Here is an 18,019-nt window from a genome sequence, read left to right on the forward strand (position 1 = left end):
TGTTCAGCTGTCCTAGGAGATTTCTCCATAACACCCTTAATAGTGTTTATTGAAGATCAAATACCTGTGTGAGTGGCCTAAAGAAGAGCCAGCTCATTCTTCCCGTCTCATGTTATTTTGTCAGTAATAAGAAATAAAAGATGCCCCTCTTTTATTCATGAGTATTCATGGTTTCAGCTCAGGAAGGAGGTGAAGGGATTCAGCCATTTATCTTCACTAAGGATTAAGTGAACGAACCCAATATAAATCTGAGTATTCTAATTTTAAGGAATGTGTTGTTAGCCGCTACCATAAACAAATAAAAATTGCTTAAGTGCATTGAATAGCTGTTACTTGAACACACATGGTTCATATGAAATTTGTCGAATTTTTCTACATGGGAAGTTGAAAGCTAGTTTGAGGGAAACTAGTATTACCATTTCAGAGACCCATAAGCTCTATAGGGCCTACAGCAATCAAAGGGGGGAAAAAACATAGTGTTCTTTTTCTTATTTATTTATGTAATCCACTCTTGAGTATCTTCATTTCAATACATAGTTTAACCACAAATTCCTTTAAACAATCTCATCAAAACTCCATCCTAGCCTTGAACTAGATACAATAAGCATTTCTCTGTAGAAGTGAGGACTAAGTGGAACTCTTTGCATGTTCTGCCTCCTTTCCAGTTCCTTGGCTTGTTCTGGGCTTCCAGGCCACTTGCTCCAGAATGTTTTAGACAGGCTTTGGCATTTTGCTTTCCTCTGCACTGTGATCCTTACTTACTGAAGAACATTGCTAAAGTATAATTATATAGAAAACATGTTGCCTTCTACGGCATTTACAAAGCTGAGGAATACTGCCACTTCAACCTCAGAAGATTTTGTCTTTTTGTTTTTCATTTTCTATTTTCATCAAAGCTGCAATTGTTGGAGGTTTCTCTTTTTTGGAAAGCAAATTTAGAGTGCAGAGCATGTTTCTTTTATTAGAGAGTGTCATTAAATTCTAAGTGAATGGTTTGATATATATATATATATATATATATTCTCTTAATGCCAATAGCTTTTGTTCTGAGTGTTATTCTCTAAAAAAATGGTGGTCTTCATTGTTGTCTGGGTTCTCTGGGATTGTGATTTGTAGGCTGGTTTTCGTTGCTTTATGTCTAAGAGAGACACACATGGAGCTAATCTACATGGGAAGTAGAAACAGACAAGATCTCCTGAGTAAACTGGAAGCATTCGGACCATGGGAGAGGATTGAAGGGGAGGGGAGAAGAAGAGAGGGAAGCAGAGAAAAATGAATAGCTCAATAAAATCAATAAAAAAATGTCCAGTGTCCCAAGCAGGGCAGCAGCCGTTGGGAGACCATGGTGGTGGATGGCTCAGAGGCCAAAGAGTGTTACCCAAGGGGCGGCTGTTCCCTGAGAGACAGCAGAAGGCCACAAGGAGCAGCTGGTCGCACCACCCTAGGTTTTGGCAAGTCCTAGGCAGGTGGGAGATCCAAACAGATAAGACACGCGGAGAGAGTTTGGTTATAGAGATTATTTAGTGGGTTTTGGAAAAAAGCGGAAGGGAGAGACAGGGAGGGAGAGACAGTGGGAGAGAGAGAGAAGAAGAAGAAGAAGAAGAAGAAGAAGAAGAAGAAGAAGAAGAAGAAGAAGAAGAAGAAGAGGAGGAGGAGGAGGAGGAGGAGGAGGGGGAGGAGGAGGAGAAAGGGAGGGAGGGAAGGACGGAGGGAGGGAAAAGAGAGAGAGAAGTGGGAAGAGAGAGAGTGGGTGTTGCAGGCACCTCTTCCAAAGAAATACAGGAAGAGAATGTGCACAGGCTGGAAGAAGTTGAAGATCTCTTTGCCTTGGAGGAAGGGGCAGGGATAGGTAGGTCTTGTTTCTTAAAGAGGCAGGATACCCAGGTGATAGGACAAGCCATCAGCAGATCATAACATTAAGTAGGATATTTGTATAGATACGTTGGCACTTTTTTTTTAAAATACAAGTAAACACTATATCATTTCCTTCCTCACAACATCACTAGAGTGTATGTGCAAATTCAATTTTTTTATTATATTTAAATCTTGTAATAAATACTTTAAAATATGTATCCACATAAAATTGTGAGCCTATGTCTACCTTGTTTGAAGGTCAGAGAGTTTCAACTTGCTTGAAGTTCTTAACAAGTATAGTTGCGTGCCCTGACCTGGGGTGTGATACTTGGTGTTTTTGGCATTAAGATGGCCTATACAGGTGGATTCTCTTCACCCTGACCAATATGTCAGAAAATGCAAGCATACTTCTTTCTACTCCTTCCTTTTAATTAAGACGTTTGATCTAGGAAGTGACTGCCTTCAGGATACTTCATCTAGAATAGGTTCTGCCTAAACAACAGAATGCCTTTCTCATGATAATAGTTTGATATCTCAAGTATTGAAGCAAGTAACTGTTCTAGCTGTCCTTTGTATCATGTGAAAACAGTCTTTTGCCTTCTCCCCCTGTTGTATTGGAGTATAAAGTGTGTGGAAAATTAAACTCAGGGATTTTGGTACTCACTAGAAGTCCCTACAGGTACTATACAAAATTTCTGTTTTGTTATTTTCACTCGTGTTTTGTTCTCTGTATTTGTTTTTCTAATCCACATGCCCCTAACCTGGTAAGTGGTATCTTTATAGAAGCTGGTCTCCAACATAAAATATTCACTGTCAATGCAATATATATATATATATATATATATATATATATATTCACATATTTGCTAGTAGTTTTATTTTGTGGGAGAACTATTAGAGGGATATAGTCTCTTAATTTTTTCACTGTAAAAAGTATTTTATCAGATGTCACATTTGTTAAACATTATAATTCCACAAGTATGGGTTGTGGCTAGCATTTCCCTTATACTGCTCTCTGTATACTACTGGGAAACATTATTCTACTTGTATATGATCTAGGAGTTTTGGATTACACATGTAAGCAGGTATATTTATTATTGTATTTTCTAAATTTGGCTAATTACACTCAGCACAATGTCTCCAGGTTTATCCGTCTTAATGCAAAAGGCAGAATTTCTGTCTTGTAAAGTTTAAATGGCATTGCAGTGTGGTATGAAGTCAACACAGAAAATAACTTTATTTTCAAATTGAAATCTGTGAGAGAAATAAAGAGGATAAACTTGAAAGGAAAACAAAGAAACAAATCTCTACCTGCAGTCTGGAGACTTCCAAAGCTCTTCTTTGATTTTCCCCCACGGAACAAAATCTCATTAGAGAAAAAGGACAGATGGCATAGACTCACGTCTTTTCTCTCAGTTTGCTTGAGAGAAGACAGAATGTATGCTGTCATGTCTGAGTCATGCTACTTACAGAGCTTAAGTGGCTTCTTATGTAAATATGATATCATTGTGAGTTTCTAACTACAAAAGGCCCATGCATTACAGAAAGAGTTAGGAAAATTATTCATTGCACTTCAGTTTCCCTCTCTCCTTACTTTTACAAAATTATTATTAATTTATTTATAATTATTAATTTGTACATTTAAGCATGTTGGGAGAAAATGTCAGCCATTTTTGAAAATGGACTGTCAAGTATAGCTATTTAAAATCCCTATAGAATGCTTCCCAACTTTATATAAATAACTTGATTTATAGACTGAAATATTTTAAAATTGATCTTTACTGATTTCATACCCTTGAGATTACTGGTGGCAGTTTCGATGAAACTTGATAGTCAAATTTTAAAGGTGAACAACTAAAATTTAAACGCCAAATACATTTCATAACACACTGGACACAAAGAATATGCATATAAAATTTATAAGGCAACTACAAATATAATAAAAATAGCATTTGAATAGAATCATTCTATGAATTTTTATGTGGAAAACATGCTAAATACTCAAGGTTTTTATACATACATTACATACATACATACGTATGTACGTGAACACGCACACACACACATATAGAGTAAACATTTCCTAATGAATGAGGATCATCAAATGGTTACAAATGGAGCACCAATTCCTGACCTAAGTAGTGACATCATGCAACTCCAGCCTGTTGAGAGGGAGGGAGAAAGGGAGGGAGGAAGGAAATAATAACCCTGGTTTAGACACCTGAACTCTGTCCTTGTGCATATCTGTAAAGTTTTTTTTAATTTTTTTTATTATTATTAAAAATTGTCACCTCCTCCCCTCCTCCCACTTCCCTCCCCTCCCTCTGCTCAACATCCCCTCCTTCTCCTGTCCAAAGAGCAGTCAGGGTTCCCTACCCTATGGGAAGTCCAAGGACCTCCCCGTTCCCCCCAGGTCCAGGGAGGTGAGTATCCAAACAGACTAGGCTCCCATAAAGCCCGTCCATGCAGTAGAATCAAAACCCAGTACCATTGTGCTTGGCTTCTCAGTCAGCCTCCACCGCCAGCCACATTCAGAGAGTCCAGTTTGATCACATGCTCCATCAGTCCCAGTCCAACTGGCCTTGGTGAGCTCCATTTACCGAGACAGTCAAGTTGGGAATTGTTTTGAGGTTTTAAGTCAACTAAATGTATGTAGCTTGTTAGACTTAGAGACTTGTTATTTTCTTACATTAGTCTGGGTAAAGAAATAAAACAGGCATCTAAATGTCTTACAGTCCTTGTGAAAAAATAGATCTATTAAAAACCATATTCTAGTATATTTCTGTTCATCAAAACTATACAGTTTAATGAGAAGTCGTTTTCCTGACTATCCACAGATATATGTGCACATAACATTAATAAGGAATCATGAGATTATATTACAAATTACACGAAAATACACAGTATTTGGGAGATTCCACAGCTATTTTTAGTACATGTGAATTTAAAGACAGAAGCAGCTGGCTTCCAGAGTCTGTGGTCCAGTAAACCCTGCTTGAACAAGGTTCTTCTCTATCAGAGAATTATCCATCTGGAGGCTGGACATCTGAACTATCAATTGCCATCTGCTGTGTTTGCATCATGGCCCAGAACAGCTGGTGACATTCTGGCCTTCGGACAGAGCATGGATGAGGCTTCTTACAGGGTAGTGTGTAACACCAGAGAAACTGCGTTCCAGACAAGCCTCGTCCCTGCATGGATGAAGATGGTTTCCCCCACAGGAATATAAACGTACCTTTCACACTCTAAGTGCTCTAACACCTGAGAAGGTTAGGAAACCATGAACAGCGTGAACAGAATCACATATAGCTGGAAGGAATGTGTAAAATGTGTCACTGTGATTTCAGGCAAAGGTCAAAAGTTTCTTCTTTCTTGAGGAAATGACAATAGTCTTTATATTTAAAGTATATTGCAAATACTCAGAGCTCCTCAAAGGCAGTAGCTATGATGCTCAGAGGACATTTTCTGCCACATATATGTTCCTGAAACTCAGACTGAATGAGAAACAGTTTGTGGCAGTAATAAAAAGAGATAATTAATTTTCAGTAATTAAGCTCTAAAACTAGGTATCCTTATAAATCCAGTGTTCATAATGTTTTGCTATAGAGTTTATTGTCTTAACTGAATCCAACTAAATTAAAGTCAAGAGTAGACATTGTAAGTTAGTAATTGAAAATCGATTGAGTCAAGCCTGTTTCAGCAAAGAGTGGTTTTATGGGTAATATTTCACAATTTATTGGCACTTTACTAAGCAAAAATCCTTCTCTACTTTCATGAAACTTTTTCATCATTTTATTACCTATAATAAATATACATTTTCACTAAAATAAGTGGCAATGTCTTAGCTTTTCTCCCCAAAAGCCTATAAAGTGTTCTACCTTTTAAGGCAATCACTTCAAGAATTATATTCCATATAGCTCTATAGAACTTGATAATGTCTCTTACTTCTCCTTTCAATAATATGTTCAGAGATAATTTGCAAGGTGGAGCCAAAAGAAAAAACGTGAAACAATTGTTGATTAGGCAGATGGTGAGGCTGACAAGTGACAGGGAGGCCGTGAAGATGAGTGATTGCAGACATTCCCTTCTCAGGATATTGATTCGTGCCTCGTTGTTAGTTTGATACAAATGTGGGCTACTCACCTGGCTCAATCTTATATTCTTCATCTTTGGTTTACAATTTCTACCTATATTTCTAAGCACTTAATGTAACTTCCAGAGATGAAAGCTCTTGTGTATAACAGGTTGTAAAGATGCAATCTCTTCAGATTTTTTCTTTCCGGTGTGATTATGATATCAACAGCAGGACAGTATGACTGCTATTCTGAGAATTCAACAATGGGAATATAATATTTGGAATTATCATAAATGTTTCCATGGGGTTTCACCCTCCATGATTTTAGGAGAGTTGTGTAAATATAAAATGTTGTTTAGCATATCAAATATATGTGTTCCAAAGAGGCAGTCAATACTGCCTAAGCAAATATGAAGAGGGAAAATTATTTATTGGAATGTGAATGTTGCCTTGTACTCCTCCAAATGGAAAAGTGAAACTGGCATTAATGATCATTGGAAAATTATCAAACACATTTCTGGTCTTCTAATATATACATGCCTCTACTCTTTACTTCATAGACTACTTTGAATTGAAAATTAATTTTTTAATTTATAAAATATGCTGCATTTAAATATTGTGGAACTGTTAGTGCAATATGCATTCACATAAATTCTTTAGGGTTACTTCTCCCTTTTATATGATAAATAAAACTCTCAAGAAAATAGAATTTTCCCCGTACAACATAATATAATTGTGGTTTTCCCTTCCTCTACCTTTTCAAATGTTTTCCCATCTACTCTTATGTCTGGATCCAGACCCAGATCTTTCATTAGGAAATAACAGACATTAAGAAATGATAATTAAATCAAGACAAGTCAATATGATTATGACTAAACAACCAAATGAAAAAGCCAAAAGGAAAAGCACATGAAGAGTATATAGATGTAGAAACCAACATACTTGCAGACTAAGGAATCTTCCATAAACAAGATACTTGGGAGCTGTAATATATCAAGAAAGGACCTCTAACACAGAAAAACAAATGAAGGTTTAACAACAGCAAAGTGCCTGATATCATGACAAATACCTCCCAACGATGCTTCTGAGTTTGTTTTCTGTTGCCCATGTATTGTGGGACATGTGATTTACCCCTATGAGTTTTGTTTCTCCAGTGAGACCCTGATGGTGAAAACCAATTCTTTGTTTGAAAAGAGTTGTCTATCCGAGACAGTTTCTGGATTAGGGATGTGGAGATATCTCTGCTCTTCCTCTCATGGGAGAAGCAGGGATGCATGTGGTGCTGATCCCTGTAGGTCTTGTGTGTGCTGTCAGTCTTGAGAGCATGTAGCCCAGAGGTTCCTTGCTGTTATCACAAAGTAGGAATACTTTTAACTCTTATTTTTATTTCATTTATGTTTGTGTGACCAATTTTGTATGGATTTTTCAGCATGATGTAGTATCCTTACAGTCAAATGATAATTCATGAGCTCTATTTCCTTAAATAAGAAATCTACCTATAGAACAATAACTTAATTAAAATGCAGAACCAACCAGCCAATGAGATTAGTTTTCAGATCCTGTAAGTTTACGTGGCAAGTCCATGTCTTAAATTGTTACAGTTCATTCACTGTTGTAGACATGTTTAATGCAAAACAGAAAGAAAATACAATGTCTACACATTAAGTTGCAAATCATAAATATGACAAATGATTATTTCAAATTATTATATTTCATATATTGTAAATAATTTAGAGGAAATAAAGCCATGTAATAATATGTTACAGAAAAAAGATAAAATCTTCTCTTAGCTTACAGTTCTGCAAGCCGATGCCTGCTTTTCTGAGGGAAAGGGGATAGATATAGCTTAAAACTGATCATTGAGACCTCCTATTGTTCAGATATTTGATAGACAAAGTTCCCAAAGTACACGTGAAAACCAATGATATTTGCACAGTCACACAAACTGTCTTATAATTGCTTACTCTGGGAAGCACATAATGCGATTAAATGTCTGTGAAACAATTTAAACATATGTGTAAATGGACAATTACTCCCCCAACTGTTAAATCTTGCTCTATTTTACAAAGAGTGGAAAGAAAAGGAGGAAAAGAAAAAGTGAAAGTTTTGCTACTTTTAATAATACACTTTGGAGTAATTTGATTTTAAAATATGAGATTATCATACTCTAGTCAATGAGCACATTGAACTGAATAAAAATGTTTTCTGCAGTGATTTCTATTCTGAGCACTTCATACCTCATAATGCAATCAGTGTCAACTGAATTAATGACATCATTAGGTTGCCGCTGAATCATTTGATGATTTCCAATTTGATAGAATTTTGTAGTTTTAACATACAAAATGCAATTGGAGAAAACAGTTTATGTTTAACATTCGTTGGCATATTAGGCTGATATATTTGCTTCATTTTAAAATTCTGTTTGAAAGCATAAAGGAAACACAAACCTTGAGGTAGAAAAATACATCAAAGAGAACAGGACCTGTGAGAATTTTCATATGTCCTTCATATTCAACAAGAAACCAGCAATCACATTGGATGCCAATTGATGCACTGTGACTGAATACAGCACACTAGCCTACAGAGGAGAGCACACTGCGTTCTGTGCTTAGAGGACTGAGAATAATCTTTGTAACCAGCTGTGAGACTGAAATACCAGCCAAATGATGACTCTCCACAAAGGAGTCCGTGTGATGTTTCAATAAAGGGTGTGTGTACACAGAACACAAGCAATAAGGGTGTTTTCATCTGGGCCATAGCACCCGAGTTAAAGAAAAAATGTAGGAAACCACTGGGCTTTTAAATAGTCTATACTTACAAGTATTAGTAAGGAATAGCTCTGTTTAGGAAGAGGATAATTAAATAGTCGCAAGAATTATATTGATCACAGCACATGGTATGTTAAATGCACCCTAGCTAGGCTTCTATTCACAGATCTTGGGGTAATAAACTGACTCATGAGTCCAGCATCATGACTTAGATGCTGGGATTACTTGCTGCTATCCAAGGACAGAAAGACCTCCTAGCCTAATGCTAGGTAGCTCACAATTTCCCTGTAATTCCAGCTCCATGGATGCTATGCCCTCTCATGGCTTCAACATGTGCACATACCTGTGGCAAATACTCATGCAGACATAAAAATAAATAAAAACCCTAAAGACTAAGTCATTAACATTTACTGTCTTCAAAAATTATGTTCATTATTTAATAAATGGTGCTGGAATAACTAGATATCAACATGTAGAAGAATGAAAATGAATCCATATCTATCACCATGCACAAAACTATAGTTGAAATGGATCAAAGAACTTAACATAAGACCAGCTGCACTGAACCTCATAGAAGAGAAATTGGGAAGTACACTTGAACATATTGGCAAAGGAGACCATGCCTAAATATAACCCCAGAAGCACGGACACTAAGAAAATAATTAATAAATGGGAACTCTTGAAACTGAAAAGCTTCTGTAAAGCAAAGGACACAGTCAACAAGACAAATTGACAGTCTGCAGGATGGTAAAAGATCTTCACTAATCCCATATCAGAGGTCTGATCTCCAAAACATACAAAGAACTCAAGAAATTGGTTATCAAAAGAACAAATAATCCAATAAAAAATGGAGTATAGGCCTAAACAAAGAACTCTCAACAGAGAAATCTAAAATGACTGAAAGACACTTAACGAAATGTTCAGCATTCTTAGTTGTGAGAGAAATGCAAATCAAAACAACTCTGAGATGCAATTTTCACCTATAAGAATGGCCAATATCAAAAATACTGATGATAACTAATGCTGGAGAGGATGTGGGGTAAATGGAACACTCGTACATTGCTGGTGGGAGTGCAAGCTGTTACAATCCCTTTGGATATCAGTATGGCGATTTCTTAGAAAATAATAAAACAACCTTCCTCAAGACCCAGCAATACCACTTTTGGGTATGTATGTGAAAGATGCTCAATCATACAACAAGGACATGTGCTTAACTTTGTTCATAGAAGCATTGTTTGTCATAGCCAGAACCTAGAAACAACCTAAATGCCTCTTGACCGAAGAATGCATAAGGAAAATGTGGTACATTTATGTAATGGAGTTCTACATAGCCTTAAATATAATGATATTTTGAAATTTGCTGGAAAATGAATGGATCTAGAAAACATCATATTGAGTGAGGTAATCTAAACCCAAAACGACAATTATCATATGTACTCACTCATAAGGGGTTTTTAAACATAAAGAAAAGAAAACCAGCCTAAAAACCACAATCTCAGAGAACCTAGACATCAATGAGGACCCTAAGAAAGATAGAAAATTGAAAAAGCAAGATCTCCTGAGTAAATTGAGAGGATGGGGGCCATGGGAGAGGTTTGAAGGCAAGGGGAGAGAAAAGGAGGGGAGCAGAGAAAAGTATATAGCTGAATAAAATAAAAAAAAAAGAAAAGGAGAATGATGACAGAGGAAATCCATTAATATAAATGAAGATATAGAACATTTGTCAGAAAATAAATACAACAGAATAAGTGATAACTGTACACCTAACCTCTGGGAAAGACCATATATGTATATTTTCTCATTTGCACACACTACACAGAAGCATGATTTTAATCTAAATTTGATGTTAAAGAGGTGGTTTTCTGGTGTGTCATTTCTTGGGAAAATGCAATTAAGTACCTAAGCCTTTCTGACTTTCCTGAAAAGATTCAAATATCTGAAATTTTCCATGCTGCTTACGTCATGTTCTTTAAAAAGTATAATTACTGTAATTTAGTGTATACTTGTCAGTCACTTTCCTGTGTGCACATCATTCCTCAAGGCCCTTCTATATCTTTTTATATGATCCCTTGAGTAGTTGAATATCTGCTATTCAATTTAATTTTGAGCTTTAAATTTTAAGACTTTTAGTTGGTCTAGATGAGGAAAAAGGACATACTCTACCCCCTACTTTCTCGATCTATCATGACAATCAAAACATTGCTGTCATCATAATACGTGTAGAGAAGCTAAAGGCTCAAATCTCTAAATCATACAAGTAATTCTGCTTTCCTTTCTAGCTAATATTAAGTATTTTGGTAAATAGTAATTGTTTACTTATTCAATGAGGGCTTTTTTTTTTTTTTTGGAATGCCTCCTGTTTGGAAGGTGCTGTAAATACAAGCATTCCTAAATCTTTCTCTATCTTCAGACCTTTACTGACATTTAATTGTAATGTCATTTTAGTTCTGTTTCCAAACAAAGAAATTTTATTGCCATTTTAAAAATAACATGCTCATTTCTGAACAAAATTGTAACAAAGTCTCTTTTGAGTGCACGATAACTCGATGGAGAGTTTGTCATGTGGTATTCAATCCTCTGAAAGTATCTATGAACTGATCAATATCACCTTGTATTAACCAAATAAATCCACAGTATGTTTCTGCTTATGGTTGATGAGAAAACACGCCAAGCAACAGAAACAGAAAAGTTAAAATGTGGTTCCTTAACATCTTAATAGGTTTTTCCGTATTGCCGAGTGTGATGCAAAGTCAACTAACTGTGTGACCAAGGGAACCCCAGCTGCTAAAACAGGCAACTGATGATGAAAACAAAATTACAAGAATAAGAGGCAAGAATATTTCAAAAAGTTTGAATGAATGTAATACATAATTTTAAACGGTTTGTGAAACCCACAAATTTTGGGTCTGGTAATATAGCTGAATGGTAGAATGCAAGTCCTTGGTTTTTACCTGCAGGACCACACACACGGACACACACACACACACACACACACACACACACACACACGATTTGAAAAATATTATATCTGAATAATTTTTTTTTTTTGGTTTTTCGAGACAGGGTTTCTCTGTGGTTTTGGAGCTTGTCCTGGAACTAGCTCTTGTAGACCTGAATAATTTTTAAAAAGTATTAGATGCAAGAGCTCAAACCCATGCTATCCAGTGCTCTCTCATACTTGTCAATCTGAGGAATACTCCAACACAATGGTCTCAGTCTCAATATACTTTCTTTACATTACACAAAGTTCTGAATACTGGTGTGTTATATAGAGATTCTTATCGTGGTCCATATATTCTTGAAAGGAGTTTTAGAATTTGAGAAATAACTTGTCCCATGACTTTATCATAAACACACAAAAAGATACTAAGAAGAGAAAAACAGAATTCTTAAATTGCAATGTTTAGTGAATAAAATGCTCTTACCCAGGAAGAAGACATGATAGTTGGAGATTCTGTTAAATCTCAAATGGTATGAAGTATAAACGTGAAAAAAAATGTGCAGGATATTGTGGTGTTCCTTCTGATTGACAGTGGAAAATGTAATAATGTTCCTCAGTTATAAGTCATAAACATCCATATGGTTAACCATCCTGGATTTCTGGCTACTGTCTGTTTGCATTTGATGTTATATCATTAGATATTTCCCTTTAGAAATATTTGTGAAGGGAAAGTTTGGAAAAGATGAGGCCAAAGCACTGTCTTGGTAAGACCTTAGTCAAGTAACCTCGAGGGATGGCACTTGATCAGTAGAAAGATATTTATAGGTACTTTGGAACCTCAAGAATGAATAGTTCTAATATAAACATGAAAGGTGCTAAATCAACAAAAAAAGCGTGACTTTTAGGTGTATGTTAATAGAAAACAAGAGCCACTGAAACAAAAATCAATGCCCCATTTACTTTTCCCTCAACCTTTGTATGCTTTGCTAATTTTCTTTCTATTTCAGGCTTTGTTTCATAGTACTTTCTAGTTATTTATTTTCTTGTTTTCTAATACAGATCATTCTTCAAACCTTAAATAATTCTCTGCAAAGAATTCTTGAGTATGCACAGGGAATCTGGACCTGCAGGCATTTCTGGTACATTGCTTCATTCTTGCAGTGTTTGTTGTGCTTGATATATAGGAGTGCTGGAAATGCCTGATTCAGTTCCTGTCAATTCTGCGTAGGAAAGGACAAAATGGCTAGTGTGAGAGGGACAAAATTCCTTGGAATGTGGATGAGGGAGAGATCAGTCCCTCTCACTTTGCAGTATTTAGTGATACCTCACAAAATACCAAACTTATAGGTGCAAAATCAAAGTGGCATATACACACAGAGATTAAAAAAAAATAGAATATGTACATTCAACTTCTATCCTACGTTAGATCAGGCAAAACAGTTGTAATACAAAGCAACCACATAGAATTATTTTCATAAACTATTGCCTTTTCTTGCCAGATATATTGTAGGATAAAGAATTGCAGAAATTGGACATACAAATAACAAATAAACAGGTGGCAGAAATGATAAATGAAAACATTTAAATAGGTAACATCATTTATTAAATCACTCTTACTTTTAAATTAGTATATTTTTTCTTTTTAGTTACATTAATCTTTATTACTGGAATATCTTGTATGTCTTTCCAAATGTCTAAAAACAAACTATAAAAGTCTATAGATCCTCCAAATTTAGTTGATAGAAATTAAGCATAGTGACTTCTTGCATATTCTGAATTGACTTGCCTTCCTAGAGATGGTTAAGCTAACTTATAATTTCAGTACTAATATTAATAAATAAATGTGTATGTTTAATTTAGTGAAAATGAACAATTTTGCTTCAAATTTATTAAGATCAGACAGACCATTTTTTTATCTCATGCACTTTTCTTAAAAATGTAACTTTTGTAGCCTTTATACATATAATTCAAGGGATGAAGTTTCAATCAAGAGCAATTTTGATCATTTATTGTCCATAATTGGCATATTCTTCGGTGATCCAGGAGTGAGAGCCGCTTCCTCTTTCTCTTTGAAATTGTAATTATTATCTTTAGTTTTCATTCCAGGACCTTTCTAGAGAGTGCCCTGGGTTCAAATACTCTTCATTCTTTTTCACAGGTACCCCTCAAGTACATCGAGGTCAATGTAGTCAGGAGCTAGCGCTCTTCAGTGATCCTCAGCTGGTACTCCTCATTCTCTCAAGAGACTCCCCACTGATGTGGGCCTTTAAGCTTGTCCTGGAGTGCCATTAGTATCATGGCCCTTTTCACAGTCCACTTATAATCAGACATCTTGCCCTGTCTACTTGTCCTTAGAGATGCACTTCAAAATACCCCATGTAACATTTCTTTCACCTCATATTCACTGTTCAAATTTAGGTCAGGCTGCCACACTTCCCGTTATTATGCCTGTGCCATCCATTCATCCCACAGCCTGCTCTGGCTGGATCATACTTGACTTTGCAGCAGCGTTCGACACACTTGAACAGTTGCTATTCTCTGCAAACTTCTTTGTTTCCAGCATGCCACACCTCCATGCTTTTCATCTTTTGTTCCTGTTCTTTGGTGTACATTTTTGTCTCTGTCTCCTGGGCCAGGATTCAATATTTGAACATCTTTATATACTTCTTCCTTTGTGTATGCCATCAGGTTAAAGGGTTTAAATCTTATATTTATGATAGGTTTAAAGTGTAGTTTAACTGATCCTTTCATATACTATGAGCTCACACAATATCTCTTGTGAATTACTAAGATGTCTGCTATAGAATATGTTCAAATCCAGTTTTGCAGCATGACACAAACACACATACACACATACATAGACATACAATGCAACCCGCAAGCACTGGTATATAAAATGTCCCCACAAATACTGCTTACAATCTGCTCTATGGTAAAATATTTTAAATCATCCTTTATCCCATGCCTTTCCTTTGATGCCATTCAGCTCTTCCATCAGCAAAGGCTCAATACCTGATTCTGCTCTACAGTCTCTTTTACTTACCTTCATTGGCATCATCTGTGAACTTGTTTCCTGATTTCTGAATTGTTCTACACTATCTCTTCCCTGTACAACACCCAAATCCATTTTGCTAAAATATAAGATTATGTTGCTTCCTTGCATAAAGAATGTTGATGACTTTCCATCTTATTTGCAGGCAAATTCAAAAGCCTTGAAGTTTGTAGGCCCTTATTTCCAGAGCTGATTCAATATCTTCAGTCTGATTTATCATATCTCAGCATTTCCTTTATGTTTTAGGTGAGATGACATCCTTGTTTTTTTTTTTCCTCTGTTTGAGAAATTCCACTTGAAAGGGTTTGTGTAATGAATGAGTTCTTTCACCTAAAGCTTTTTTTCTCACATCTTTCTAACATATTAATCATGGCCAATAAGATGGAATCCTACCTAACAAGCAGACATTCATGTGCATATATTTCATTGTACTCATATACATACTTTAGTGATAAACATTCTGCAGCCCAAAGAATGCCAATAATCCTAAATTACAAAGATGTTTGATTTTGTCAACATACTTGTGTTGATTTTTGTCATGGTTTAGCATTCATACCTAATACTTTTTCTGCAAATATTACTGATAGTCTCATGATTTAAATAAATTGTGATTATTATCTGACAAAAGCACATCATTCTCCTTTGGCTGTGGTTATTTTGGATGACATTAATGTATGTGGAGATAATTAATGTTTACATGGCCATTAGCTACTCATTACTAATAGAAACTACTTTTTTGGAATATTGCAGAAACCCTTATTTTTAATAATATCTCTTCATTCTTCATTTCTTTTAATGAAATGACTACAGGTTTGAGTTTTCAGCTCTACTTAATGGTGTATCACTTTCTTGAACTTAGATAATCAAATTTGTATATTTAGTTCTGGATTAGTGTTGTTTTATTATGCCAGTGGAGAAAATACTCCAAGCTATCTCATGGAGATTATTGAATATGAAGCTGAGAAAAGTTGAATGATAGCATTACACCTTGTGGCAAGTCTACCATACAGTCAGAGATCTGCACAAATATCATTGAGAGCACAGATGATGTAAAATCACAGTAATGCATTAGTTAAAGACAAAAAATCACACATAAGTTCTTAAGACATAATAATTTCCCATATGTTCTTATAGTTTGACTGTAAACAGTGCCTAAGTTCCTGCAGGTTTTAGAAGCATAACATGTAAGTCTACAGATAAGTGTACCACTCCAAACATGCTGCCTCTTAACCGTCCTTACAACTGTGCACAAAGCCAGTGCTTTTATTTCTCCTTAGTATTTGATACCACTCTATTTCTTTTGTACAATGTCCTTAATTATCTTTCTTAATGTTTTTCCCTATCATGAGTGTAAGCTTCATGTGAAGAGCGCTGTTTGTAAGACTCAAGTAGAGCATGGAGTGTCTATTGAGTGCTATAATCAATAAAGTGTTGGACCAAAGGAACACAAGACTACTTTGAACCATTGTACTCTTAAGACTGTTTAGTCTTAGAGTACACACAAACAAATGTCATTTTCCATTGCCATTTTTCCTCAGGCACTGTTTTCTTTTCCAAATATGGATTGTTTACGTGGTATTGTCTTCCTTTGAGTACCTCTTCTCTCTGTTTTGAAAAGTATTTCTTCTTTTTTGTAAGATTGTAATATGTACTTACATCATTTTCCTTTTCCCCTGTCTCGCTCCAAATTTTTCATACACACTTTTTGTTTTTCTTTCAAATCAATAGATACTTTTCGTTTCTATCATTAATTGTTGTTACGCACATTTGTGCACACATGTGTATAGGATGTAATTACAATCTAAAAATAAAATAAATAAAAGCACATATATCTCATTAGTGTGCAAAAATAAAACTAAGGTGATTTGACAGAATAGTCTCTAAGTATATATCTGAGATAACTCACCTTGATTTGTTTAGAAAATCTATCAGACTGCTGGATACGTGAATGAGTTTTATATCACCAGGTATTATAATTATGCATTTTAACATCAGAAGTTAAAATGCTATCTTTATATCTCATCAGCATGCAGCAAATAAAAGGAAAACAAACATGCATTGAGGCCCTAAAACACAATATGGTTCAGTACTTCATATTTGGGTATGAGTACAGATAATCTTCAGTGATTTCCAATGAATAGGAAGCTTTGAGGTGGAGACTGAGGCCAGATGCTAAATTTATCCATTTATTTATGAAATTAGTATGAGAGCTAACATGATTTTTAATCAAACCTATCTATCTTTGGACAATTTTCTCATTTTCAGGTTTGGCATTCCCTTTATTTTAAAACAGGTGGTAATTTGAGTCCTTACTGTTCTGGGATATAAAAGTAATTTTATTGCAAAATTACCATGAGCAATTCTGTCACCATCACTCCCAAACTGAAGGTTGAGTCCTGTTATCCTGCTTTCAGAAGGCGAGGTTCAATTTCTTCTCGACTGACTAGATCATTGTCAAAACATCTTTGCTCAATGAATAATACCTTGAAGTGAAAATATGGTTTCCTTTTAAGTGTACAATGTCTTGTGTGATTTTTTTTTGCTTTTTCTATATTAATTAAAGTGATAACACAACCGAAAAATAGCAAGCCAAAGTACTACTTATTGTCCTCTGGGAGCTTTGGTTTTACCAAATTTACCAAATGGTTCCATCATGTACCAATTTGTTCTCTACGTCCTATGAATGTTAATTACTATATGATTCAATTTCCTACTTTTGTAATTTATATATTTGATGAAGCACTGTTCTTTGTAAGAGAAATGCAAGGGGATTTTGCATATGTATAAATTAGGGGTATCATTTACTATTGTGGTGTCAGATTTATTTTGATAGTGATCATTTTCTTCTCTGTTTACTTTCAGAAAAGCCTCTATCAAATGTCCATAATTATTTGTTTGATATATATGAAATTGTGGTTTCTATCATTTTTCCTGGTGCCTAAGGCTTTCAGATATAAGTCACTATAAATTCAATCAATTCGGTTGCAAAAAAATAAATTAGACAAAAAGCATAAAGAAGTATAATAATATCTTATATTGCAAAGCGTAGATAGAGTCAATAATTCTTTCTACTATTATAACTTATCTTCTTTTTACTTTTAACCTGGCTATAAAAATTAACTCTCTCATATAAAAGATATTGTATATAAATGTTTAGTAATTCTAGAACCAGGGAGTCTTATAGGGAAACTTCTAATTGGATACAATGAAAACTATTTTAATGTCAATTATATAGATATAGCTGGCATTTGTCAGAAAGGTCAGATATGATAATGAGGATGATTTTATAAATGTCTGAAACATCAGTGAAATCAGTCAAATGGTAAATA

The 18,019-nt window shown here is 35.1% G+C and overlaps 1 protein-coding gene across 4 annotated transcripts in view; it reads left to right on the forward strand.

Annotated features, from left to right (window-relative positions):
• The window catches only part of Cdh18 (cadherin 18), a 756,186-nt gene that overhangs the window by 655,667 nt on the left and 82,500 nt on the right, over positions 1-18,019 (forward strand). The window lies entirely within an intron of this gene.

This window comes from Microtus oregoni, unplaced genomic scaffold (genome assembly GCF_018167655.1).
Source record: "Microtus oregoni isolate MIOR12 unplaced genomic scaffold, Mior012 000040F_ref0000088, whole genome shotgun sequence".
Classification (NCBI taxonomy): domain Eukaryota; kingdom Metazoa; phylum Chordata; class Mammalia; order Rodentia; family Cricetidae; genus Microtus; species Microtus oregoni.